Source organism: Pseudopipra pipra, chromosome 3 (assembly GCF_036250125.1).
Source record: "Pseudopipra pipra isolate bDixPip1 chromosome 3, bDixPip1.hap1, whole genome shotgun sequence".
Lineage (NCBI taxonomy): Eukaryota > Metazoa > Chordata > Aves > Passeriformes > Pipridae > Pseudopipra > Pseudopipra pipra.
Window position 1 is genome coordinate 28,359,431 of NC_087551.1, and position 23,486 is coordinate 28,382,916.

The 23,486-nt window shown below is 43.2% G+C and overlaps 1 long non-coding RNA gene across 8 annotated transcripts in view; it reads right to left on the bottom strand.

The window, feature by feature from the left end:
* Positions 1-23,486, bottom strand: part of LOC135411169 (uncharacterized) — a 44,887-nt gene continuing 21,401 nt past the window's right edge. Inside the window, exons 1-5 of one of the 8 annotated variants that reach the window (XR_010429024.1) lie at positions 18,498-21,473; positions 14,946-16,797; positions 7,921-7,960; positions 5,981-6,064; positions 1-2,260 (exon numbers count right to left, since the gene is read on the bottom strand). This is a non-coding gene — a long non-coding RNA (uncharacterized LOC135411169). Of the gene's footprint in view, positions 2,261-5,980; positions 16,798-18,497; positions 21,474-23,486 lie in introns of those variants that run through there. The other 7 variants (XR_010429021.1, XR_010429025.1, XR_010429019.1 and 4 more) reach the window with 7 other exon arrangements.

Consider the following 23,486-nt stretch of genomic DNA (forward strand, 5'->3'; position numbering starts at 1 on the left):
TCAGGTATATTGAGGTCCTCTCCCAGTAGCCTAGAGAAGCAGAGTTGCTTTCCAGCAGCCCAGCTGACGCTCTTCGCAGCCTGCATGTGCCGTGAGAGGCAGGGAAATACATCAAATGACCGGCCGCAGGCGCGGGCTGCGACTGACACCTCTGACAGAGCAATAATGGGAACTGACGGTAATTTCTCTGTTGCAATGGTCAGGTATAGCTCTTCCGACTTGGGCTTTTTAATGTGATAATTTCTCTCTCTGGTATGTAATTTAATAGATTTGTCAATGCTTGTCCGCTGTGCTTCTCCCCCTGTCCCCTCTCCTAACGCAGAAATATAGTTTTACAGAAGTCTACTTTCACGATTATGGCAGCAAATTAGAAAAGCAATTTGAGTTCCAAGGTTAGATGAGCTGCATATGCCAGCAATTTTCACGGTTACTCTTTGTGGTATATTTAATATTGTAAAAATGCAATTTATTCTATCGTTTTAGTAATACTTTAATGGATCATTCGGACTGATGTACACAGACCACAGTGCAGTGGCATAAAATGCTATAGCTGCTTCCTCAAGATTATAGTTATATTTTGAACAACCTAATTAGAAATTAACTGTAAATTTTATGAGTGATTTTCTGAGATAAGAAGCAAAAGTTCTCTACCTACAGTGAGTACTAACACAGCATTTAACTAACTGCTACATACTGAAGGAAAATAGCTCATGGCTGTTTTTTGCATAATGGGTCTGATTTTTTCCTGCTTTGTCTGTAATAGAGAACTTGCCTCTCTGAGAAAGGCCTTTATCCTCAGTTCCAACTTTATGGGGATAAAACTGGGGTGTAAATCAATACTTAGCCACTTAGCCAATGGTAGGCCCATTCAGCCCTTAGCAAGGAAAAACTTAGTTGTGTGCAAATTTTAAGATGCTAAATGAGACATCCCTGTTTCTGGTATCCTGAGATCATCTGCTGATCAAACAACCCAGAATGCTGAGAACTGGGAGGAGCTGGGGTGACTGCTCATCCAGGTACCCTCACCTCACGTGGAGGACAGCAGCAGATATTAACAAACAGAGGTTTATGGATGGTGTTGGATGGAAGACACCTCCTCTAATATAAACATGCTTGTGGGAATAGCTGCATTTTTCCCTTGCATGTTGAAAACCTTACCCTGTCCTTTATGCCTGGTCCCTGAAGGACTCACACCTGGACTACATAGTACCCATCAATTACAGGGATGGCACTTCTTCCCCTACAGAATAGTACAGGAGATTCCTCCCACACTTCAGTTTCTGTAGGAAGCGCACAGATAAGAACACTACATGGTCTGAGTCGCAGGCAAAAGGGACTGCCTTACACGCTTTCAGAACATGCCTATAGCTGTGTCAATGCTGAAGGCAATGCAGGCATATCCCAATCAGCATTTGGTAACTCAGATATGGATAGCAAGGTAGCTCTAGAAGTGTAGTGCTTACCACAGACTGCCAGACCCTCTCAAGAAGCCATTCAGGTTTGAAGCCAGCAGATACAGAGCTCTATTGTGAGGATTACATGGCTCCCCTACTTGAGGCTAGATGTTGTAAAGCTGATTCAGGTGACCTAAAGCTGACTCTAACTATCTTGTGACCATTCACTGACATGAAACAAGACAGGAGAGTCCAAAAAAGTAGAGGGGTGCACTCACATAAAACTGAGAGAGGCTGGAGGAAGATGCAAGATCTAATCACAGGCTCTAGACTAGGTTTAAGAGTAAAAAGCCAGTGGGACTCAGAATCTTTTTTTTTATTATTATTATTATTGTAAAGAGATAAACAACTGCTTCCATTTTATGAGGATTTCTGACGGAACACTGTCTATAAACTTGCAGTATTTTCTGTGCTCCTATGAGGGAAACCTAGCTGTAGGTCTTTGTTTTACAAGCATATCGTTCTGGAAGATGAGAAGGCTGCCTGGGCAGAGGCAGTAGGAGATCCCCTTTCTAAACCATGTTCTTGAAGTACAAGAATAGATGGCCCTCAACACTATGAGAAGATCTTGCTTTTTCCGTGTTTCATTTTCTAAAATGCCTTAATAGGAAGGAAAGCATAAAACCGATATTTGCTCCAAGATAACAGAAATCCCACAGTCATCATCTATAGTACAGTTCTGTTTTCCAGGGACTGGAAATAATATCATAGCACTTACAAGAGGTAGCATAAAGTCCAGGAAATTGCATAATGTATTCCAATGCCTTCAGATTCTTCAAAGACTTCTTTTTCTTTCATTTGATAAGCTGTAAGAGAAAGAGAAAGTTCTCAAGGGTTATCTGCTCTTCCACACATGGGGCAGAAGCCTTTGTCCATGAGAACCACCAGCCAATGATTATCATCGGTGCTTACAAAGGAATGAACCTCAGTCTAGAATGGAGACTCTCTTTAGTGTGATGAATATGACAGAGAAAGCACTAGCAAATGCTCAGTGGCCAGGATTTTGCCATTTTCAGTGGGAAAACACAGACAAAATATGTTTATTTCCCAACCAGACTATGCCACTGTTATGGGTTGGTTTCAGTTCATCCAAAACCAAGCCCACAATATATGGAGTGAAGTAGTAGTATAATGGAATTCATAAACTTGACAAAATGTATCCAAGCAACTGTTTAAACTTCCCCTCATGTGGAGATCTAGGAAGACAGTGGTCAAGGAAGAACTTGGTAATTCTCCATTTTGACAGGAAAAGATGGCTGGAAGAAAAATACGCTTTTCTATATCTGAAGACTCTTAGTTTTAGTGGCTTTCTACATGGAAGGTTCTCATCCTAACATATTTTTTCTTTATTAACAAGCAAAAATGACAGAATAATAGGCAACTGCAGTTAAAAAATTACCGGGGGAAGCAAAACAGTGCTTATAATAGAGTTATTGCTGCAACCTTAATTAAGGCATAGTGCCAAATACCTCTGTGATGAAAAGCAAATCAATGTAATGATGCTTTCCCATTACCTTTTTTTGGGGTAGTGAAATGTCACAAAATATTTTGCACACTTCCTACTGGAGATCAGAGCATATGGGACTGATATACAGCAGAAAGCAAAAGGATTTTGGTTAAAATCAGTGCAGCAGACAGCTGCTGGAACTGAATGTTAAAATATACTTTAATTTTCTAATGACAGTACAAGATTAAGCATTTATTGACTATAAAACTTCAAATATAGTGTAGAATCTGACTAGATTAAACATAGTATACCTACTTCCCTTTTTCACTCAAATAGATATTGTTTCACCTAAACGGAAACTGTTCTGTAAATTCAAGCCATGCCATTTAGTCTTGTGCTCTAAGGTCCTACATGTTTAAAGTGATTAAATCCACACACACTGGCAGCTGAAGAACCTATCTCTGTTGAATTCAGTAGGCTTTTCACTGGCTCTCTTTCAGCAGGTCACATCCTGAGCATCTTATTCATTTTTTCCTTTCTCTATGCTCAGGCACACTTTCAGAGGGGTTTATGCACACAAGGGCTGATTAAATACTGAGCAAACAGTTCAGAATTTGGCTGCTTTTATAAATAATGATTCAAAGGTTTGATTTAGCTACAGATGAGCCTGAGCCACAAAAAATTGCATCTGGATCCTAACTGTGTCAACTCCCATGGCAGAGATTTTTTTTTCCCAGCCAAAGCTTGGCCTGAAAGTTCATGCAGAAAGACAAACTGTGAATCAGAAGCCTGTATCAGTGCCCCGGGTGAAGTGCGTACCAAGATAGCCTGCAGCCACATGCCAGCTTGCCATTGACCTTTTATCTGCATAAATAGTCGTGACCTTTGGGCTGCTCAAATTAGTGCTAGCTGCTCGAGCAGTCAAGTATCACAGCCCTCTTCTGCTCAGGCTGCATCCCTTTGCCTCTAACCTCTCGTGCCATCTCCTTCACTGGGCAATGAAGGCAGGTGGGGGCATGAGATAGCTTTCTTACCTCTGGGAACATCCTCTGCCTGGAGGAAATCCACCACTAGCTTCACTACATCAACTCAGTGACACCAAGAAGACTTTGGATGATACTTTTCTATAGGGCACAATAAATCTACTTCTTGCTGTGACTTATTATCCCCTCTCATTGTTTTTCGTTATGTTTAAAGTAAGTCCTTAAAAGAGTTTTAAAATCAAAAGAGATAAGTTTTTACCAAAATAGTTATTTTTTTACAAAGTCTCAAAGTGAATTGTTTTGCTTAAAAAGCAAAAGTAGATCCCTAAACCACAGACCTCTTTTTAAAATATAATCTACTTTTTATTCAGTGGACTTAATGCTGTATAGAGTTTAATGCCCATTATTTTCTCAGTAGACCAGAGCTAACATGCTCTCTCATGTAAATAAACATTTAGTCCTATTTCAAAATGCATCACTTGTGTCCCTGAAACCACAGCAGTTTTAATTATTTTTGGAAATAGGTATTTGCGCAGTTTTACAAACACATTTTTTTCCATTGTTTAGAAGAGGTCCTTCGGTTGTTTAAATGACAACATTGACTAGGCCCGAGAGTGAAGAAAAAAATTAGTAGGATATTTTTAAGGATATAAAGCAAGAAAAAAATATACAAACATTTTCAAGGTTCTCCAAGACACTGACTGCACAGACACATTTCAAAGGGAGGTCACTATGCTTGAAATTCTCTCCAAAACTCTTTTTTTCTGGTTTCCTTTACCCAGAGCTTTTTTCTTTTTGTTTCAGTCATGGGCTACCACAGCCCAAGTGTATTTTTCCACATGATGTACATTGTCTACATGATGCTTTAAAAATTCAATTGACTCTCATTATGCATTCTGGAGACATTTTTAATTGCACCAAAGGAAACAGTCAGGCAGGTAGTGAGATAGCTAATAGGTAGTCGCTAATCCCTATGTTTTTAAAACTAAATTTGAGGGAGCCATCCCACAAGTAAGAGTGGGAGCTGCATGCTGAAGCACATGCCTGCTGCCTTTGGCAGATGTGTTGGAAGGGAACTAATTGTTCTGCTGCATCATGTCCTTCAGCTCTGCACCAAAGTCTAATCCACAGTGGTCTGGATGAGCTGAATTTCACCCCAAATTTCGGGAATATCTTCTTGCTGGAAGGGCTGCAACCTCACCCATATGGTTCTCGGCCAGCCACCCAAAAATCAAGCATCTCGCCTCTCTCCCAGAAGGATGGTTTGGACAAGGGTTACAAGCTCTGAGAATGAGTCGTGAGGGTGCAAGACCTGCAGATGCATCTTTATGCTGTGCAGTTGCACTGGGTGCAAGAGAGGACAAGGGCTTCTCTCTCCTATTTCCATAGCAGATGCACAGAAACAAGACCCTGTGACTTTCAAAGTCTATTTGCCAAATTACAGCACCTCCCTTTTTAATTACACCTGAAAAAGGGCATTTATATTTCACCAGAGAAGCAAAGGAAGGGAGAGCCAAGAGGGCTGGTCTGTATCCTTCTCCTCTGGAGCCATGCAGCCCCTCACACACAAGCTGCACTACACACAGATGCAAAGAGGAAAAATTTGAGCTACCCTTGCTGAAACATTGGCAGCACATCACTGTTTACAACTGGAATTCTTGCTGCTGGCTTTTACCAATGACAGCTTAGGACAGGAATAGGAAACTTCATATGATGATGAGGTCAACTTTTTTTCATTTTTCCAGTGCCCCCAGATGAGCGTAAAGCTGCTGAAGTTAAGATTTATGATTGCTTGCAAAAAAATTGAGCTTGAGCCACGATTTTTAGCTGGCTCTTTTGTGCTATCTTTATAGCACTTCCAACAGCATACTCATTTGAGACTTTTAAAAGCAATTTGGGCTGCTTTCATTTGGTTCTCATTTCAGCTCTCCCACTTGATTATCTGTGCCCCTACCAGAAGCAATTTTAAGTTGACCCATTCTCGAGTAAAGGAGAGGGCACTGCATGTGTTTGCAAAGCATGTTTAACTTGTGTCTGTCATCTGTGATAAATATTAAATCTATTGAGCTACATAAATAAGTAATTCACCGACAAACCTGTCAAACTGATAGTAATTTCTTCCTCTCGGAGTTTACAGCTCACAGGTATCCCCTTTAATGGTTTCATTTCCTTTTGTGTACCTGGAGATAAAAACAGTGAGCTAGACAATCACGTGTGGAAGATGGAGGGCTGCTCAGCTGTTGTTCTCTGCCTCCATCCCACTACACACAACGTACATAAATGTGCATAAAAAGGTAGAGTGGGAATAAAATAACCCCTTTGCATGTCACTTCTGCTGTGGTGGTTTGTGCATGAGAAGTAGACTCCTGCTCAGCCTTCTGGTTTGGATAACAGCCCTGTAAAATCATTTCTACCAAGAGACTAGGGGTCTGGTTTTGTTCTCTTGCAAATAAAATTAGTGGAATTATATAAGCGTAGAATCAGGGGCAAATGAAAGGAAACTCTTGTTTGCTCTTTTATATTTTTATGGAGTTGGGCTCCTTAAACACAAGTAAGGTGATACTCTTGTAAGAGATGGAAAGTGTGTCAACAGGCACCTGGCCTCAGGAGGACTAGCCATGGCACTTCAGACCTGCGAGTCACACGGTACACACAGATAGCTGGGTGCTAGAGAGTGGTTTGAAACAAAATAAACTCCTCAAACTGGGAAGCCCCTTGGAGCTAAGCAAAAGGAAACACTAAGTGCAGGGGATCTAGATGAAATCCCATCCCCTCTTCACCTTGTCCAGGTGCCTATATCAAAGTTGTAGAGAAGGATCTCCTTCTAGCCAGGGATCCTTTCCTAAAAATAATTGTGTAGGACCTCTCCTTGGAAGCAGTGATGGGATTGCTTTCCCTCAAAATCCACCCCAGCACCAATTCAAGCTGTGTGCTGTGCTGGTACTGGGCTAAAGCTCTTTATCCGTGGGAATTCTCCTCCCTCCACCATTAGCTGCATATGTAAAACCCTGCATAAGCCATTGTAGTCTCTGGGATCTGGGGGTGGAGAGTGGAATGGAAGAAATCTTGTAGCAGAATATATTTAGCTTCCATCTCTTCCAGGATGCTCCTTCACACCTCCTAGTTAAGTGCATCTAGCCCTGTACCGAGCTGTGGAAATGCAGAAGAACCAGCAGAGCTTTCTGCCTCGATGAAGGGGCTTGGATTTATACTTCAATAAAGCAGCCTCAGTACTGAAAACATAAAAGGCACCTCCTGAGTTATTTGAAAAAAAGATGTTTTAAACACAGTTCATGGGAGAGAACCTAAGTTGATTCCTAATGCTATTCAGCTACAATGAAAGTAAAATTTTATGTCTGTGCAGAACTCAAAAATTGGATCGAGATTATTGTCTAAAAGGACAGAAGTCACATTTGCTAAGCTGTCATTTGCCTGTGATGTTTGGTCTTTGCTGTTTTTCACTTAACAAGGCTTCAGAACTTACTACTTGGCCTTAAGGAGTCCTACTGGAAGCAGGGAGTAACCAGCTCGTGGTTATCTGCTGTGCCTAAAACGCTGACAGTTTGAAATGAACGTTCTTCATTGTAACTGCTTTGACTGAGGCCATTTCATAAGGAAACAATTAAGAGGCAGAAAACATATCATAACAAAGGAATGAGAAGAAAGATCAGGAAATACAAGCAGATTGGATCATTCTCTAAAAATGGATACAATATTTACTGTTGGTGATTATAACAAATCTAAGACTTGAATTACCAGCGCAGAGCTGACAGGATTCTGAATTGTAGATTTTTTTTTTTATGCAGTCTAAGAGAAACAGTTCAGATTAATGGTGAATGTAAAATTTAGGTCTAGCATAGAACAAAATCTTACTTATTTCATATATGTGCAGAATGGAGTCTGAAAATAATGCGTTAAAAAAGTGGTCACAATGGGAAATTACAAAGAAATAAAAAGCAAAGAGGAAATAGAAAAATATGTGTGCATTTCTTTAAAAGCAAGAGGAAAATGTAAATGTACGTTTAAGAGTACTCACAGTGATTTGCACATCTTCCTGAGACCAATCTAAATGCAACCTGAAACAAAAAAAGGCTAAAGGACAAAATCCATTTCTAAGAGGTGTGTAGTCTTACAAGCAGGAAATACCCAGGAGGAGGATTTTTTTCCCCGCTGCGATCAGAGAATAAGTGAGGCAGTTACTGGAAAGCATATATCTTAATAAAGAATTCTGAAATACCATTTAATACTTCTGTCTGTCTGAGTAGTTAAATTAAGAGAATATCAGTGCTGAGTGATATGAGATAGAGAAGACACTGTCAGTCATGCAGAGCTGGGAGCCAGGATGGCCATGTCCCTCAATTCCTAAAATAGTCATCTGTATCTGCAAGAAAGTCTGGAAATCACTTCCAGCAGCTACCAACACTAGGTCTCCTAGTGCCACACTGCCGTGCCTTGGTGCTGTATGCACACTCACACACCAAGTTTTAATATGTCCCAAACTTGAGTGAATTTAACTTGCACTTGCACTGTTTGGCAATAGCAAACTGCCATGCAACTCCTCCCTCTTCACCTCCACTTAGGAGACTAATTTCTATTGCTGCTGAAATCAATTTGAATTTTATGACTGGCCTCACTGGAGCCAGAATTTGGCTTAATTTCTGGATGTAAACAGCTAATGGTTTTTCTGACAACAGTTTGGAGCTGGTGTCAAGTCAGAGCAGAAATATTTAATGCCTTGAGACTGGCATTAAATGGTGAATGGGATTACCTGGTGAAAGGGATATCAGGTATTGATGCCTTCAATACCTACCTTCAATGTTCTAACACCCTGCTTTCCTTAAATAACAGTAATGCATAAGTAGAAGTCATCTCACTTCTTCAGAAAGCTGAGAACTGTGCAAATGCCCACTAAAACTCACCAACATACGTTGAGCAAAGGGTTGGTCGAGGGGGCACCTGAACCTCTGAAGACCATTACAGGCCTAGTATAGTGCCTCCACTTTCATCTTCCACCATCCTGCCTTCCCTCCACTCCCCTCGCACCTCTACAACTCCTCACAACATGATAATCTGCAACCTCACTTGTCTGAAGCTATGAGAGCTCCAGAAAGCTGTGCTCCCAGGGTGGGTGGCATTTGTCCACAGCATTCTTTTTACAGCTGCTTCTCCCTTTCTGGAGCATCCCTCTGAATTAGTGATCACACTTCCTGCACCACCTGCTGCTCATCCCCAGGCCACTGGCTTTGACCACTCAGGGCAACCACTAAGGTTGCCAGCTGGAAAACCATGCAATTCCCAGTCCCTGGCAAATGGTTTTGCCTAAGCAATAATGAAGCAGAGCATGGCAGGAGGCAGGCAGTTGACAGAAGGGGTAGCTCCACACCAGATGTGAGCTTCATCCATCTGCTGGACACAGAAAGCAAAGGTTGCAGAACAAGTAATCATGGGCATCACTGGCATTTTAGAAAGAGCTACATATTTGACATAGTTTCTCCAGAAGAACCCTTTAAATAGTAAAATCTTTGCACATTTGTATTCACAGCTCTTACGATTTTATTTTTAAAGGGAATGTAGGTGTTCACGAACAGTGGGTGTGAGACTGACAGCACTAGACCAGAGCTCTCCATTTGCAGAATAACTGCTGCATTGACTACTATGCTGCAAACTCCTGTAAGGGAAATATCAAGGATTGAGAGGGTCTTCCCATCCATATGCTAATTTTGCCTTTGTCCTTGCTGCTGAAGCTGTAGCAACTAAGATGGCCTGTGGATGAGTGTGCTTGGTTGTTTAAACACTTGCTGGAACAGACACAAGATTATCAGTCCTTCCAGACAGTAATTACTTTTAAGCTTTAGCAGCCCATTTGGATTTTGCACTCCATTGCCATAGAAGTAGCTTTTCACATGACATCATGAGTTCTCTGACACATCCTTAAACAATATGTTCAGGTCTATTTTTTCTTTATTTGCTGACTTTTTGTTCTTAAATATAAACAGTTCAGGCTCAGGTACTTGTACCTAACTTTGGAAATATCAAAGGTTCTTACCATTTTTCCAAGAACTGGGGAGACACTCAGGAGAATGTATGCTGATGTGTCTTAAAGAAAACACACTTTTGTCCATAGCTGGAGTAGCTTATGCCTCTAAGCATCATTTGGTAGGCAATTCTGCAAATGAGAATGATCACATTGGGCTTCCAACCCTTTCTTGCACTCCAGCCCACTTAGAAACACCTTCTGAAAGAAAACTCCTTGGCAGAATCCCTCTGACCATTAAAAAAGCTGCCTCTTATTCCTTATCTGTTCCTTGAGCCATCTATTCTGCACATGATAAGGTCAAGAGTGGTGCTAGTACAATGTAGAAACTTTCCCTTTCTTGAGGTATGCCAGGTATATTACTGAATTGAGTTCCTACATTTTCACCATGGCTATAGGAGTGCAATTCCCTTCCAGCTATTTCTCTGAACCTTCCAGTCCTCATATGTTAATGTGCTTTGGCTTTTAGTTCCGGTTATTAGGAAGGATTCTTCTTTAGCCTATATTTTATTTCTTTGCTTCCTTTGAATAATTTAGGGTCAAGTTATAATTTTCTCTCACTGTCTCTAGGCTTGTGCAGAGAAGAGCAAAATTCTTCTAATTTTTATCATTCCCTGCCCCCACCTCCAGCTAATTGGAGTGGTTTTGTTAATGTGTTACGCTTGTATGCTCAGCCCTCTGCTAACTGTCTTAAGAGTTGTTTTTTCCTTGCAAAATCAGAGGTGAATCAAAGCATCATGCCAGTTCTGAATGCTAGGGACAGCATACGCAGGAGCTGCCTGACACAGAGTCCCTCTGAAGGTGGCATCTCTCTGCCAGATTAGAGGGGCTGTGGCAACAACTGGAAGAGACCAGTACCTTGGACCTGCCTTTTCATGCTCCACCTGGGAAATCTGATTTCTGAACTTAGTTTGCTTTCACAGTATTAGAAATGTCTGTTATACAGACAGAAATTCCATTATAAAATGAATATAACTGCTGTTATGCAAACAGATCAGGCCCAAGGCTCTTAACTAACTTCAAACCCAACGACTAGATTTGGGATGATCCAAGGTCTGCCCCCGCAGAGAAACTGTATGCAAAACAGCACCACAGCCTCTTGCTGTGAGGTCATCTAAGGCTCCTTGTGCGCTCTCCTGATTTTATGGTGGGATCTTTTGTGACGAGTTTTGGTCCTACCTTCCTTCAGTTCATGTTTTTAAAGTACTTCTGTGGCAGTGAGTCCTCTGAAGCACCATTTTCTTTCCTTCGAATCGACTGAGAATCTGGGTTAAAGTGACTGACTGACGTGACAACAAAGGAGCGAATGTCATCAGGTCCAAAGGATTTGATACGCTGTTAGTTATAAAATGTACTCGGACAGCCCAAGTTCTGTGCCAGATTAATATTTGATGTCATGGGACTTGACTGGCTGTAACTGAAATAGTTGGGGCCATTGTTGGGAAAAGTTAGTGCTCATAGGAGCTGACAGCCTGACAGCCTGATCTTCCATTCACCCAAAGGCACCAGTTGGAGTGAGCAGTGACAATGCAAGTTTCCCTATATTTGTAATCACTGATAGGTCAAATTCTCTTTGCAACATTGAAGAATTGTGTGTATTTTCTATTAACAGCCAGAACTTTCCTTCTTCCAACAGTTTAGAGGGTATCAGTGCATGGCTCCTGTCCACAGTGGCTACTCCCTCTCTCTCCCTTCTCCCTCCTCCCTCCCCAGCCATCTCCACCTCTCCCACTGCCTGTGGCAGCTGCAATATCCTGCTTTCTCTGGCTGAGACAACACCTGTACCCTCCTGCCTCGGGCTTCTCTGCTCATTCAGTTGTGGCAGGCACTATTTAGTCATGGCCACAATCAATGACAGCAACCCATACACCAGCTAAAGGGAAGCTGGAAGGGTGCATACCCAGTTGGTGTAAAGGCCCCAAACCAGGCTCTGAGGAGAGGATCCCAAACCAGGATCCACTCTTCAGCACCAGCCTTTCAACACCAGGAGGATTCTGGCTTGATGCTTTGCAGGACTGTGCTGGGCAGCACATAGTGCTAGGGGAGTGCAGGGAGAGTCACATGGGAGGACAGAATTCTCTCTGCGTACAAGTCATGCATTTGCTACCATTATTTGTTAAGAGTTATGAAAACAACACCTGGGATGCAGATGTGTAACTCTGGCCCTAAATGTGTATGTATGAGGCCTCCTTACATAGTCCATGCATCTATATAGTAGTCCAATATGCTCAGAAATCCTGAACTCTCTCACGTGAGGAGAAAACAATTATGGCCTGCATCATCAATGCTGTCCAAAATGGCCCTGCTTTGTTTGCCTGCTGATCTTTTGTCTTAAGTTATTGAAAATCTATCTCAACTAATGAGGACCACATGCCAGTGACAATTCATTTAAAAAGGAAAAAAAAAGTTGGTGTTGTGGCACATAAATATTAAAAAAATAAATAAAATAAAACTTGGCATTGTAAATGTAAATCAGTGGACTGCAAAATTGTATTTGTCGTAGCTGGAAAGAGTACTTGATGAGTTCCAAGCTGTTTGCCCCTTTCTGAGGAGAGATGGGGTCTGCTCCACTTGTGCTGTAATTTCAAGGCTGTTGTGAAGCAGGACTTGGACCTCTCCACCTTCAAAACAGTTTATGCATGCAAGAAAAAATTAATCTCACAACATCCCACAAGACACAAATCCTAGCCCTCATTTACAGAGAGAATGAAGGGAGAGTGGATATTTTGTCTGAAGCCATGAAGCAAGTCTCTGTTAGAGGTGAAATGTTTGGCTCCTGATCTTATACTGAGAAATTCTGACTATGTCCCTCTTAAAATTCTTTCAGTATCTACAAACTGCAGGCAACATAGTGTCTGAATAGTAATAATTCGTGATAAAGCACTGTAGTGGCTAGCAGGTACACAGTTGCCCTGTAACCACCTGAGATCTGGCTAGCTGTAACTTTCAGCTCAGGATACCTGAAGGTGTCACAGGGGACAGTGTTGCTTCTCATGTGCATTACACCCAACTGCTGCTTTTCTGCAAATCTGATTCTTGTTCTTTTTATAGAAAGCTATATATGACCTAAAACTCTGCCCAATTGAAATATATTTACATACGACCACATGGAACACATAAATATATTCCTGCTATCAACAGCCTATTATCATCAACATATCTACAATATCTGGTTTTTGTCTTCTTCCCTATTCTGTAACAATGATAATGATGACTATTCATATTAGACATAGAAACAAAAAGCATTTATTACACTTTCTCACTGACTCTAAGTGCATGTAATTACCATACAAAAGCTAAACAGTTTTAAGTAGTTTTATCATGCTCAATTGCATTGGCCAATAGCCCTCCAAAACTCCTTTCCCGGGTTTTTCACATGTACAGTCCTGAGAACTGAAGATTTAATTTAATTTCTAGAGACTGTAGTTTTTCAAACTCATCACCTTGAGGATGGGAAGCCCATCAAATGGACTTTGCAAGGTTGAAGGAGGCTGTTTTCAGATTTGAGAAGGTACAACTGGACAGGAAGACTGGGAATCAAACTAAGACCTGTAGCCTCTGACAACAGGGTAAGGGGGAAACTAAAAAGAGCCAACAGGTATAATGAGCACATCTTTTTCTTAGAAGTCTGAACAGTTCATGCTCAAGATTAGAACAAGGCAGTAAAAGATCATTAGGACAAAATATAAAGAACCTGGAATTTGTGACTTTTAGCACTGTGGCTTTCCAGCACTCTGTGTGCAGGAGAAGCCTCTTCATGCCACCCACCAGGACTGTTCTACCAAAGAGCCGTGCCTTCTAAAATCGTTCTCAAAGAAATTTTAACTGTATGGAGTATGCTATGCAAAGCAGTTATCAAAAAATAGATACCAGTTCTGTCCTTGATATTAAATAGGATCATTTGGATTACTGCAATCAAATATTAAAAAAAAAGCATTCATTATGAATGTGAATTTACATCCCTTCAGTTGTAGAAATGATCAGAAGAATATCTCATTTAAAATTAGCATTTTTTAAGTAAGACTTAAAAATTGAATTGATTGGAGAATAATAGCCTATCCAACTCTTTGCTGTCTTCAACTCTCTTTAAAATAAGAACTTTTCTTAAGAAATATATAAATCATTGTTATTTTCAGCCCATATCAGTTATGCAGCCCAAATCAGTTTGGGGTGAGAGTTATTTTGGGTTGGTTCCATTGGGATAAGAATCCTGATGGAGTTGGTAATTCCTTACAACACTGCTCTTGATTAACACTGAATGCACAAAGCCCTTTGTCCTTGAACTTTTAAAATCAAGGCCAAACAAGAAGGAAGGAGTTTTGTTTGCAATTCTGTGTGTCTTTTGCTTGAAAGTACTGTGCCCAAAATCCCTCCCTCAGGTTTTGTTTGGGGTCACAAACATGTAGCCTCCTCCAGCTACATGTGAGCTTGCTTGGCTCTCTGTGCTATTTCTGTCTCTCTTCTACCCCCCAAGGAAATTGCTGCCTTCGAGTTAATCTCTACCTGAATGGATAGATTAGTGCCTAACCAAACCACCCTGCCGCTGGGTTCACATTCCTAAAGAGCCTTATGGGGAGCCTGCCCAGCTCCAGTTGTTTAAGTGATCTGTTAAGACAAAGAACGGTTAATTATTCTGATCTCACTTGAATAGTTGAAAATAGTTGCCAGCTCAAGCTGGCAGGATGTATTGAATCCTTTCTAAAACACTCTAACCTCAATCAACACTGTTGTAAATGCTGTCCCACCACTACTCCCGAGACTGTAGCCTGAGAGCTGAGGCTCCAGTATCACCTAGCTCAGCACCAGAACCTCCCCACACTTTATACACCCCTCTGGCATTTCCAGACACTGCTTTTCAGAACAAGAAGTATTAGGCCATGGAGAACTATTTGGGGCTTGCCTTTGCTGCTTCTGCTACAGTCTTGACTTTGAACTAGTATTATCTGTGATGTCTTTCTGACTGTCTACATCTTCGCGACATGCAGAGCTAGATACTGCATTGGAAATGCTGTTAAATAGGAACCTACCTAAGGCTCCTGAGTTCCATCATGTCCAGATGCCATCTGCCATGAATTCAAGCAATCCTCAACACCGCCACCCTTGCACCATGCTGTTCAGGCTGGAGACAAAGCCTTCAACTGCCCTATAGACAAAAAGGAATTCCTTTTCTTCTTCAGAGGCTACAGAGAGGGAAATATGTGTTATTATGGTAGAGGAAAAGGCTATCTGCAATAAATGGACAAGATCTGTCTGTCAGCAAAAAACGTTCATAGAGTGTATGCTGAAGGAAAGGCAGATTATTTTTTGGGGATCATAGTCCTTCTTGGTACAGTGGGGTTTTTTACTCAGTTTCTTGTCTGCTGGGAAGCTAATTTCCCTTATATTTCATAGGAAATGTGCTGAGTGGCAGATCACAGGCCAGTCACTCGACTAATGCCAACTGACATCTGTACATTAAGCTAAACCAAGTGATCTTTGGCCCTAATAGAAGCAAAAGTCAACCATAGGTACACGATACATATGCACACAGAAAGCAGCAAAAAAACCCCAAACCACAACCAAACCCAGGCCACACCACTCCAAAGATTATAAGTAACTAAGCAGAACAAAGGTCTATCCCCAGATGCTAAAGTCCAGTGTAAGGGCTTTTTTTATGGCTGATAACGTACCGTGCCCCACTGTTAAGGACTTTTTATAGCTGAACAAAACCTAACAATCAGCTTTTATGTAGCACATCTCATAAAAAAGTGAGAAAGTGCTCTACCAAGGAGGTCAATATGGTTATCTCCGTTTCTCGGAAAGCTGAGCAGCAGAGTGGAGGTAAGGTGCCTAAGGAGCCTTACTTAGAAGGCTATAGGAGTGCAGAAGACTTCTCCAGTCCAAAAGTCAGAAGTATAAAGGGGCCAGCTGTGCTTTACTCAGGTAGTTACACAGTACTCTGTTTGTAGTAGGAATGGAGCAGCTCCACCGACAGCTCTGGGAGTGCTTATGGCAGCCAGGTCCACCCCTACAGTAGGGGACAGGCAGACGAACAAGTTCCTGCACCGTCAGCTGGAGTATGAAATTACAGCACTTCAGCTGCTTTGCAGAAGCGGCCACGCGCACACTGGGCCGCCACCGCCGAGGCCAGGCCGCTCAGCCTTCAGTGAAGGCATGTAAACCACACCGGCACAGGACGGAGCTGGGGAAAGGTTAGGAAGATAGCCAGGACGGGGGATTTACTGAATCTATCGCTGTTCAGCTACCCCAGCGGGTGCATCCTTACCACACTTCTGAAACTCCTGCTCACCTGGGAGCTGGGACCCTGCAGCACCAGTGCCTAAGGCAGACCCGGCACGGTGTTTGCAGCTGCACAGGGTCACTCTATGCTCTGCAGAGCAGCCCAAAGGACAGAGCCAGTCTCCTGACCCCATGGTCCTGCTCCTGACTGCTCTGGGAAGCAAGTAAATGACACAGCAACGTTTATTTTTTGATTTAACATGAAACATGTCACTGGCCTGGCTCCCTGACCCTAGTTTCCTGCACATTGCTGGTGAGTGGAAAGCAAACCTCCTGCCACAGAATTTAGAGTTCTCTACTAGGGAGAGAGGACTGGATCACTCTCTCTTTTCCTTCTACATCTGCAGGAAAAAAGCCCTCTCAGGATAACTTATTAACCCAAATTACCTTCCATTCTTATCTCATCCTGCTTGTGAGTCACACTGACGGGCTTTCAGCAAGACTTTCAGAGCCCTGCAAAAGTCCTCCGCATGAATTTTCAGACTTGGTGGAGACTTGCCAGTGCCCATTCCTTTACTCGACCAAGCAGCCTCAGCAAGGGAATCTGTAGTGCAAGGCTCACCTCTTCTGTAAGGGTTCTCCATTTGCCTCTGGTTTACCCTGCATGAAACATAATCTGTGGTTTCCACATTTAAACCCCAGCAACATCCTCTGCAGCCTGTTGGTCAGTCTGCCTTTCAGCTCCTCGTGGGAAAAAATCTAGGAGCAGTCAGTCTCCCAGTAAGGATGTATATAGCAGACTATGCATCTATATGTTGTCATGGAGATGGCATGGGATTTGTCTGAGGGTTTTGCCAGTTGGGTTTCTTCTGCATCACACATTTGTACAGAAATTAGGTTTCCACAAAAATACAGTATCCAAAGTTTTCCAGAGCATAAGTGGAACATAGATCTGTGTCAGAGCAGATCAGGTCACCTTATTCATGATGACTTGCATGGGCCTTAATTTTTTATTTTCCACTGAAATTGCTCCTGATTTCATATCCACATAACATCACCGAGTTCAGAGAATTAAACTAGTGAAAAATAATCGAGGGGAGGAAAAAAGCAGGCCATATGTTTCAAAAGAAAAATTTAAAAATGCAAGATGACAGAATATAATAGTCTTCTGCAAATACAGTGGGACTCAAAGAACTGGTCAGGGAATTGGCCTTAACAGTTAACCTGAGACATCTGAAACCTTCATCATTTTCCACCTTTGCCTGATGTTTTTAAGGTAAGCAATTTTACTGTTTGTGTCCATCTCATTTTTTTTCTATTAATAGTCTCAAAAATTTAATAAAAGTTATTTTTAGTTAAACAGCAATTTTTTTTTAATCTTTTAAAAAGAAAAAAATGAATCCCTTTCCAAATTGCACCTTGTCCATAAAAGACAAATCATGTGGCCCACGGAAATCATATTCCAAATAGCACAGTAAATGCCTGCAATCAAAGAGGCCAAGGACCTAACAGCTAATTATGTAATCAGAAGCAAACCTGAGAAGCCACCATCAGCTCACAACCTGCAGACCATCTTCAATCTAAGCATTTAAAAAAAATCATCCTAGTCTTTCTAGATGACATCCTTATGGTATAGCCTTTTCTATCTAACCACACAGTTAAACCCCTCACCTTATCCAAGCTCTCATCTAACTGTGCTAGATTAATTTTCTAGTTGTACTTGGAAATGACAGTCTGCTGCTGGCCTCCTTCTAAAGTTATTCAGATTTGAGATTACTATAGAGAACCTGCTGCATTTTCATACCACTGCTGGTACAGATCCACCGAGTGAGAAAAGCTGCCTTGTGTCTGTTGACATGAATAATCCCCAACATTTTTAATATAGGCTGCCTTTGCCAGTTGGCTGACACTTGTGCTATGCCATGAATAAAAGCTATTTGATGACAGTTGAGAAATGGACTCAAGACACTCGGTGCTGTATTTCCTCTGTCCTATGGGAGCTGGTCCCCATTGTTTGTCATGTGCAGGAATGTAAAGATGTTAAAGGCAATTTGAACACAGCCAGTGGTGACGTGGTAGTGTAAGGCAATGTAGTACAGTGAGACTGCAAACCTCTTCTAATAGCCTGCTTCTTATTTATGGTCCTCAAATGGCTTCGCTGCCTACAGGAAGTTTAAGTCACTGTAAGTTTAAATGCATTTTTATGCATTTATCTAGCTAATAAATAGTTAAACAGCAATTTTAAAAAGTGTGCCTTCACATCAACAGAGAAAAGATTCTTCTTATTACCCAGCTAGAGAGAGTTTAAAGTTTTCTGTGTATCATATAAGCAAGGGGATTAATAATATATAGTTACTTACTCATAACTGCTGCTCTTCAAAAGATCCTTGCGTTTGTATCTGCGGGGTGTGCACTGTAGGAGAACTACAAATTCCTGGTGTGAAGAACGTGCACTCCAGGAAAACCACGTGGGACAACAGCTCAGGTGACTCTGCATAAGTGTATGTGGTGTCTTAGTGCTAGTAAGGAAGAAAAGATAGGAATTTAAGGTAGAGTTGACATAACAAGAGGAAAAATGTTTGTCTAACAGCAAATGGGAGATGGATTGAGGTGTCTGAGGAATATGAAGAAAAAAAGCAAGATTGAACCATCTAAGAACAAGATAAAATGAGCAGAAAGGAGGGATGACTGGGAGAATACAGGCAGGAGGAGGAGTGGGAGGAACAAGATTAAAGGCAAAGTAACATTACAGAGGGCCTTGAAGGGGAAGATAGGGAGATTTACATAGAGACTGAGAGAGACCTGAAATCAGTGGGATTTGAAAGATGGGCTGGTGTGTCACAGCTGTGTGTTTTTTAGCAGGAGAGCAAACAGGGAAAGAAAGTCAGAGGAGAGGAAGGAGGACAGTGCTGCAGCACAAACATCTATTGCATAGATAAGAGTCTTTTGAAGAGGGACAGTGAGGGAAAGGTAGATTTAAAGAACATTTAATACATCCCAATACTTAGGAGACAAAGCTTACAGATAACCCATTAAAACACTTTTATTAACAGAAAACCCCAACAGACATCATGAAGTTTAAAGGCCTGGCAGGAAGAGGCAATACATAATGTACTCAGCAGGCAAAAGTCCTTGAAAATATGGTCATTGGCCTGCAAAAAAAGCAACAAGGGCTGTTATCCTCAAACAGAGCATTCACTTGATTCCATTCCAAGCTGATGCTTGCCATGAGTTTTGCCCTCACCGATAAGTAATATTAAGCACATTTACAGGTTAGTCAAAATTTTCTCTCCACATAAGTCCTTATCAGAGTTTTCTCTGCAAACCTGATCCAGCTGAGAGAGGTGCTACTCACTGCCCTCTCCCCTGTTGTCAGATCAGAGCTGGAGCTGACAAAATGCACCTGCCATAACGACTCACCACTGACGACCCTGCACCTTCAATATAAAGTTTCAAGCACCTGATATTAGTGTGACACTGGCGAGCTCTGCTGTCTCTGTCTGCAGGCCTGGAGCTTTGCAGAGCATTGAGCTTCTATGAGGCACCCAAGGAGAGATGAGGTGGCAACGCTTCATAGCTGCCTCTGGGAAAGGAAGCCCTGTGCTCTCCAGCAAATGGCTGAGACAAGAATCTGCACAAAACCAGCTGAAACAGCACGAGAAAAATCAGAAGCCAGAGAGAATTATTTTCCCCCCAGAAGAGGGAAGAAATGGTGTGCATAGAGAGTGTCCTGGGGGTTATAAGGCGAGACACGGTGACACAATGATGGCATAATTTCCAGATGATCTGTCAAGCAGAAGATGCTTTGGAAAGCTCTGTTAGCCAGATCAGTTTTCGGGATGTGTGACTAACAGCAATAGGCCATAATAATTATTTTTTAAATGTCACTTCAAGGACCGTTTTCTCCTGATTATCACTAGAGCACATTTCTGGCACAAAGTGCCTCTGTACAGTGTATCTTGCTAGTATCTGAAGCTAGCACTCAGCTTTAGGCAAAGATGTTAAAAACAGTATAGCATTTTGCTCTTGCAAGGGAGAAATCTCACAATTAGGCCATCTGCTACCTTGCACACCAGTGACAGCTTGTCCTCCTATTTGCTGATAGAACCAGGGCTGGCAATTAAATAGCAGCCCTTCCTCCCTACCCTCCTCCCAACAGCTACACCCCTGCGCCACAGCTCCTCTTGTGCAGCACCTACCAGAGATTTCCTTCTTCTCCTGAAAACAGACAAGCTGCTGCACTCCCCTGCCAGGTACCTCCCTGCAGCCAGTCCCTGCCCCTCTCCTTTTGCCTTGTCTTTGGCTCCCTTGAGCCACAGCACTAGGTGGGGACAGGCTGATGCTGATGTCGTAGAGGATGAAGTTACAGCTCCTAAATGGCATGATGCTTATTCCCACATTATATTAACCAGTCACAGTCAGGAGGGAGCTGCCTCTGTACCTGCTGTGAGTGCTTTCATGTAGCTTGAGCCTCCTCGAGACAAATCTTCTGTTTCAGAGTAGACTGAGAAAATGCCTGACAGGCCACACTAATTTCAGCCTTCCTGCAGGCAGGAAGAGAGGGTCTCATTATATTCTGTTTCTACAAATAACTACACCCCAGCATAGAGGTACCCACCCCACCTTGCAAGGCAGCGATCAGCTGTGGTGGTGTGGAGCTCAGCACCGCTGGGCACCTTCGCACTTCCATCAAACCCAGCTTCTCTCAGAGCCTGAGCAGCCCAAATCCACATCCCTGCTGTACACCACAGTCCCCTGGGCAAAGAGTTCACTGGCTTCTCCTCCTGGGTGCTCCCTGCACAGCACTGGCACCATGTCATGGAGATCACAGCTCCTGTGTTCCCCCCTTCCATTCCCTGTGCCCTCGCCCTTGCTGCACTCATCAGGCATCCTCCTATCCTCCGCCTCCCTGCAGAAGACAGCTCTCTTCAGTGGGCTGCTGGTAGATAATGTGCCTGACTCATAATGGCTTGCTTTCTTTTAAAGAAGATGGATATCTCTGAAGTTGGTGGGTTTTGTGTCTCAAATTCATAATCCTGTGATTGTGATGATGTTCAGCACTAGAGTTACTACAGCACAGAGGCTGGATGCAGCGGCACACTCGGGGCTGAGTGCCAAGCTGGGAGCAAAGAAACACACCGCACATGCTTTATAAGCCACAGAGACCTGTAGCAACACCGTGCTCCTGATCAGATACCACACTTTGCCTTCTTTCAGCACATCAAGAACATTAGTGTGTTTTCAGCTGGACCCAAAAACCCAGACACAAAAAGGCAGATGTGGGGCTTAGCTTCACAGTTACTTTTCCTCTGACAGCTCTGTAGAAAGCTAAGTATTCATGCACCTAATTAGCATGTACTTCTTTAAGGGGGCTTGTCCTCTTAGTGCTAATCTGTGCTGAATGGCCGAGCACACAGAATTTTACTTATGGTGCTGGATGAATTCACCTGTGGGGCAGCTGATCAGTGCAAGGGTCCCTGCATCGCTCCAGTGATGAAATGAGGCTTGCTCTACTCTGTTCGGTGAGCTACGTTTCCCCTTGCTGGGCTCTCCGGCACGGACAGACATTTGAAACGGGAGGTGGTCTGGGTCGATGGAGATGATGTTTGTCATGGGGAAGAGGACGCGTTCCTGCTGCCAGGCAACCAGCGCTGCAGCGCCCGTGCCAATGGCTGCAAACACCTCTGCAGAGGCAGGTCTACAGAAGGAGCGGCCAACCCGGGGCTGCTGAGGGGACCCCATCACCCCACGGAGTCGGGGGGCGCCACAGCTGCTCCCCCAGGGGACTCCTACAGAGGTGAAGTGGGGAGATGGGGCTGTACCCCCTTCCCTGCCCACCTGGGGGTCCCTATCCAGGAGCCAGGGCACTCAGGGAGCCCAGTGCCCACTGCATCAAAGGAGACTTTCTGCCCTGCTTCCAGCTGCAGTTTTGGTCAGTGCTGCTCAGTGGGACATGCCCCTGCAGCACAGACCCAGGTGAGAAGGTTTGCACGGTAGTGCTGCGTGGTCTGCAGGGCTGTCCACAGAGCCTCTCACTCTCCCTCAGCACTCATCCTTAGGTGCATGGGGGCATTTCACACTTTCTGCAGACAGCTTTCCACTCCTGCCCATTCACCCCTCTCCATCCTGTGGCATACCTTACTGCAGGGCTGGCACAACCCAGGTTCTCCATCACTTGCCCAATATTCACTGTATACCTGTGCCCCAAAGAAACAAACCCCTTCTCATCATCCTCTCTGCTGCATCTTCAGCCACTCTGGCATGGGGTAAAAGGAGCAGAGGGAAGAGGGACCCCAGACTGGTGTTGGTACCACTCTGGGGAGGGGGTGCAATTGCTGTTCTGGCTGGTGAGCTCCAGAGGGAACTTCTATGCTCTGCTCTTAGCCTGGGTCATGAATTTCTTTCCCCAAACCCTGCTGCAATCTGCCACACACAGCTTGTCAACTGAGGATGCAATAGATTTCACTCATGACAGATATGCATACACACATATGCATGAAAAGCTCATTCAGCAGGATTAGGCCAAATTACCATAGTGTGTGCAAAACAGCAGTGCCATCCGCTGAAAGCATGCCCTTTGCTAGCTCATTTTGATGAATGACTTTGGTTTCTTCCAGACTCTCATCCCAGCAATATTATTGTGAATACAACATGGAGACTTTTGTATTAAGCGTTTCAAGAAGTTTTCATATAGTGATAGTTAGGCCTCTATGATCTAATATTTCCAGGGGAAATTTTTGTTCAGATTTTCAATTAATTTTTATTTTACATTTTAGGGGCAAGATACCTGGAATGCCGAACAACACATCTTGTTCCATCCCACTTGGTCCTTCACAGACAGAGTTTGGCCACAAGTCCAGTGGGAAATGGAGATGACGTACTCTTGCCACTTTGCACAGCTTAAACCCTAGAAATAGCAATGTGAGTTGAGAGCAGGTGAACAGAAAGGCAAGATCAGATAATTTATTGCAGCTCCCCCCTATGGTAGTTACAGATAAATCTCCATGGATGAAATGTTACTTGCAGAAGTTTGAAGCTGGGGGATAGGAATCGTGTCCCTTTTGGATCCCGGGAGCAATTTACTTCCAACATGGGTGCTGCAGCGAACAACAGAGCAGCAGTGATAGCGAAGGGCAGTTCAGAAACAGCATTTTCTCCTGAAGATCCTTCCCGTTTTTCTCTGCATCTCATCACTTGTGCTTGTAGCAAGGCAGGTGGCATGGCTCCCCAGTGCAGATGGCTGTAGGAGATGGAGCACTGCCTCCTCCAGTGCCAGTGGGTGCAGGCAACCAAGTCTCTACCAGCCCAAGCAGCCTGGACTGGGAAGCAGACTCTGTTACAGTCGTGCG